The sequence below is a fragment of the Orycteropus afer genome, unplaced genomic scaffold (assembly GCF_000298275.1).
Source record: "Orycteropus afer afer isolate SDZICR_OR568_19922 unplaced genomic scaffold, OryAfe1.0 scaffold00270, whole genome shotgun sequence".
NCBI lineage: Eukaryota > Metazoa > Chordata > Mammalia > Tubulidentata > Orycteropodidae > Orycteropus > Orycteropus afer.
The window spans coordinates 12,754-18,583 of NW_006921857.1; positions in this window are offsets into that span (position 1 = coordinate 12,754).

Genomic DNA, 5,830 nt, shown 5'->3' on the forward strand with positions numbered 1-5,830 from the left:
CTTGTAAACATTCAAAATGGCTGCACCCTCCGAACAGTGGAAAGTCAACAGGTCAAGTTGTCTCCCTCCTTGCTGTTTCCCTTCCTAGTCCTAGGCCACCAGCACAGTCATCTCTGCAGGCTTTGGTGACCAGGGCTGATCTTTAGGTCAATTCTCAGGTCCCAACACCACTTGGAAATATTCAGGCTGTTGGTCCCGTCAGAGTAGCTGACAGTCCGCAGTTCTGACCATCTCTGTATTCTGTTTTAGTTCAGGTTTTTCCACTAGTTGGTGCCTAATCTACTTCTGAATAGTTTCTTCCAAAGCTCAGGGCTCCAGGATTATCTTCTATATCTCTGCCAACTGGTTTTACTTTTGTTGAAGAGGGTCTGTGACACTTGTCTGCCTATTCCTCCTCATTGGCTAATTTTTTAAAATAGATTGCCAGATCTTTCTTCTTAGTCTGAAACCTTTCTACCATGAGTAAACTTGCTGATATTTGAAGCACCAAGGGCACAGATTCCAGCATCATAGCAACACAAAAGCCACCACCATACCTGACAGATGGGTGGTGAAAATGGTGGACATGTGGACAGAATTATAAGGTTTGGGAGGGGGATACCATAGCATCTTTCTCATAGCTAGCTCTTGACTATGAAAGCCCTTTCACTATAAAAGCCCTCTCACTCAAAGAGTTGTTTAATCAGGGAATCCTAGAATACTATGTATAATTCTTAAATTCTATTTAATTCAATATTTCACAATGTACATTCTTTCTCCAACTTCACTGATGTAGATGCCATGCCTTTCTTCTATACGAGATCATATGGAGAGTGCAGCACTATCATTCTAGCACCAACCATGTCCATAAATCTCCCACTTCTAGATTCAATTTCCTTAAAATGGAAAGAGAACTTAATATGATTGCAAATAAATTTACATGGAACATCTCTAGTTTCTCATGTTTTCCCCAATCTTTTAGAGCTATTTCTCCCACACTTAACTTGACAATATTTTGGTGACTCACCTCTATGGAGTCTTTTCAAACTATTCAACATAGTTTCCCTAGAAACAAGAACACTGTTTCTATTCAGATTCATATTTCATGATTTTAATTAAACTGTAAGTCAAATGTTGTCATTCCTCTGCTCTAGGCCCCTCCCCCTGCCAATGGCTTACCCACCTATGAAAGGATAAGCTAATGTCCATACAAGAGCCTACAAAGCCTCACATGCTCTGTCCCCCGCCTGCCACTCTGACTTCATCTCCTGCCCCTTAATCTTATACTCTAAACTCTGACTTTCATACAATTACCTTTGAGTTAATTCCAACTCATAGCAACCCTACGGGACAGAGTAGAACTGCCTCAAAGGGTTTCCAAGGCTGAAAATTTTTGTGGACGTAAACTGCCTCATCTTTCTCCTGCAGAGCAGCTGGTGGGTTTTTACTGCTAACCTTACAGTTAACTTTAACTACTTTAACTTACAGTTAACTTTAACCACTTTAACTACTGCACTAGCAGGTCTCCTCTGACTTCCATGTACCTCCTCAAATTGCCAAGCAAGCCACCACTTCAGAGCCTGTACACTTGCTGTTCTCTTCCTCTGGAATTCTCTTCCCAAAATATCTGCAAGGCTAGTTCTCTTTCCTTTTTCAGGTCATTGTTCAAATGTCACCTTCTCGGTGAGGCTTTCACTATGACTCTATTTGAAGTTATCACCTTACCCCCTAGTCAGCCTTTGCTATCCCCCTTCCTGAATTGTTTTTCTCCATAGCACCATTATCTGACATATTGTATTATCTTACTCATTAGAATTTGAGCTTCATGAGGGCAAGGAATTTTGTCTGTTTGTTCACTGACTTGTTCCCCAAGCCTAGAATAGCAGCCTCATATTATCACTTAGTATTTGTTTATTAAAAAAATAAAAAGAAGAATTGCCATTGAGTTGATTCCTATTCATGGTTACCCCATATGTGTAAAAGTAGAACTGTTCTACAGAGGGTTTTCAATGGCTTGTGTGTGTGTGTGTGTGTGTTGAGAGAGAGAGAGAGAGAGAGAGATTTGGCTGAAAGTTTACATAGAAAATTCACTTTCCATACAGCAGTTCACATATACTTTGCCTCATGACACTGACTACAATTTACCACAATGCAACAGCTCCCCTCCCACTTCCTCCCCATAGTTACCTCTTCCCTGTGTCCTTCCCTCCATGCACTCCTGCCCCCTGAGTTACGTCCTTGTGCATACACAGCCTTTCTATTCTCCCATGATTGTTCTCTCCAAGGAGTGTATCTACCTAGTGTAAAAGTTCAGCTCATATGCCTGTCTTTAGTTTGGCTGAAAGGCACAGGTGTGGGTTCAATCCCAGACCTGAAGGGCAGCTAGGGGCCATAGTCTCAGGGGTCCCACCAGGCTCCATCAGACCAGCACACCTGGTCTTTTTTTTCCCCAAATGATTTTGAGTTTTGTTCCACATTGTTCTTCCTCTCTATCCATGACCTCCTACATAGATCCCCTTCCAAGTGGTTGACCCTAGTAGCTGGGCACCATCTAGTTCTATTGGTCTCGTAGTCATACAGGCTGAGGATTGCACGGTGTCACTTGCAGTCGCTTGGAATAATTGTTTCCATAAATCTTTGGTTTTCTTCATTCTTCTTTGCTCTGGATGAGGAGAGACTCATCATTGCATCTAGATGGCTGCTTGCAAGCTTCTGAGATCCCAGTCACTACTTGCCAAAGTAGGATGTGGAACAATGTTTTGTGTAGTGTGTTATGCCAATTGATCAATGGTTTATTTTTTGACAGCAAATTATCAGGTTTTTCTTATGAGATGCCTCTGGGTGGATGTGAACCTCCAGCCTTTAAGTTGGCATTCAAGCACATTAATTGTATGTACTATCTAGTAACTCTAATTATTTAAAGTAATGTTTACTAGTACAATACAAATATTGACTCTGGTTGAATTGCATAACTCCAGTAATCAGTAATCTTGTACAACCTGGGCTTCTACAGGTTTAAGAACAAACATAGCTGAGTCTTGGTAAATAAAGAAATCAACTGGAGGGGTTAGGAGTATGTTGGTGCACTAAAATGCAGACAACTAGTGAGGGCATAGTACAGAGGGGGAAAATGAGTATCCATTAAATGCAAGTTGGCTAGAGAGTGTCTCCTTTAACTTGATCAAACTGACATCTCCAAGTACTTGACACTTTCATATTCAAACATATAATAATAGACGTTGTTATTGTTGGTAGTTGCCATCCAGTGGATTCCAACTCAGGGAGACCCTAAGTATGTGAGTTGACCTGAACTTCACAAAGTTTTTAAGGCTGTGACTTTTCAGAAGCAGATCACCAGCCCTAATTTGTAAGGTACTTCTGGGTGGGTTTGAACTGCCAACTTTTGGTTAGTAGTTCAGTGCTTAACCATTAGCATCACCCAGGGAGCCCTCATTAACACTAGTACAGTGATATATAGATGGTCTAGCTACTTTTCTTCAGATACAGGCAGAAAAGACAGAAGACGAGTTATTTTTGTCCTGATCCACTTCTCAATGGTCAATTACTTTCTGTAAATCTCTTAATGTGCCTTTTCCTTGGTTCTTCATTTAAGAAGGCAGGGGCATAAAATTATACGTGATGTACCTGTTTCATAGGTTTATTGTAAGAACTTGATAAATTAATAGATTGAGAAATTATGAAACACCCTACACAATAAGCTATTCTTGTACATTAACATTGATAACTGACTTGTCTGTAATATCTACACAGCTCCCCACAAATGATGACTTAACTTTATAGCACTTTAAAAACTGGTTCCTAAGATATATTAAAGAATGGACAGAAAGAAAAACCTGGTTTTAAGGGTATAAAATGAGAAGTAGGAAAATGGCTTTCTCTTGATTCTTTAATAGAAAAAAATATATAAATCTCCAGAGCAGTAACTGTATTATAAAGTTCAAATTCAAGAATATTACTGTGAACAACTACACTTATCTAGACTCTTGGATATTTCAGATATTCTTCTCCATTTCAACATCAAGGATAATCCAAGATGACTTATTAATATCACACTTATCAATAGTAGGTTACGATGTAAATGAGCAAGCCCATTCCAGCCATCTCAGTTCTGTTTTATTATAGCATTTATTAAACCAAAATAAAAATGTGGTGAAGAATGACTTGTCACACAATTTATTAGAGTTGATGGAGTGTGGACAGTCCTTTCAATAAGGCTTTAATACACTGTTATGCACCACAGTACATTATTAATGGAAAGAAATGCACGAGACGTGCATCAGCTTTCCCCCCAAGTCGTTCTGACATCAAATTCAAAATCAGTACCAGCCTACATGGCAAAGGTTCAGAGATAAAATGTTAATCTCTTTGTTGTTTACCAAAACTTAAGTTTAATTCAAAGTAGCAGTCAGGAATCCTCCAAATTCCACTGAACTTAATAATCACACTTTGTTTTGGAAGAGAGGCGTCCAGGGAGAAAGTAAATGCAAGCAGGAAGATAAAGTGTGCCTTAGTTCATATCAGACAAGAGAAAGGGATCTAATTTTCTCTCTGATTGAAAGAATGCAAAGGACAGCCACAGAATGCAAATTATGTGTTGAGTGTTTGAACTTCTCTTCCAATACCTGAGTATCCAAATGGAACTAATTTGCTCTGGAAAAAGGTATTAAATAATTGAGTATGATCATGCCAGGATGAGAAATAATCCTCATACTGTGAAGGAAAATAAACATTTTTTTACAATTGATAGGGTCATCTCACTAACTCAGTAACCTCAATCAAGAATTTCACATACAAAAGAAATAAAACCTAGTATTTAATTAAAAATGGCCTACCTCCAACAAGGAACCTTCAAAGACACAAGCACCTGTAGGGAAAAACAAAACAAGAATTAAAAGGGATGCACAATAAACCAATAGGTGCTACTCCAGAAGGTTTACTGCTAAAACTGCATCTAAACACATCCTAATCAGCTAATCACTTTTTTGCAAAAGCTTGACCATTCTGCCCCTAGAGAAATAACACCATATACCAAAGCAACATTTCTTGGACACACATGAGGGAAGGCATCATTAAAACTTATTATTTGAATTTTAAAACAAATGTATTTATAATGGCATGCTACTAATACAGTGTTTCATTTTGTTTTGTTTTGTCTGTGATAAATCAGCAAAGCCTCCATACTCTAGTCCCAATTTACTTATCCAGGTTTATCTGCCACTCTTGGTTTATACAAAATCTCTGGTCCAACTCAAGAGACTAGCATAGGATACAATGATGTATTTTCCTGTCTCCATGCCTTTGCTCATTTGGGTTTCCTTCAGGAGATGTGTTCTGTCTGTTCAAGGTCCCTGAACTTGATCTCAACTCCTTCATGAAGATTTTCCAACCCACAGGAATATGGTCTTCCTCCTTTGTGTATACAGCCTGCATTAGCCATTTGTGAATTCATTCTTGTCTATTTGCTTGTGGCATCCTTGCTAAACTTATATAATTTTCTATGTGGAAATGTTGCATTTATCTCACTATACTGTGTACTCTTAGAACAGAGACTGTTTCTACTTCTTTGTATTGCCCACCTCTTTACATTGTAGACATTCACTTAGGTATCTGGTTAGTTAACACAAAATATCCATTTCAGGCCTCAAAACAGATACATCCCTCATAAAGGAGAATTTAAAGAATTTAAGGATGAAGGAATCGAGAGTGGTAGCACAGTGGTTAATGGGCTCAGATGCCAACTGAAGAGGTTCAAACCCACCAACCACTTCACAGAACAAAGTTTTGGCAGTCTGCTTCCATAAAGATTTACCACTTTGGAAACCCTATGGGG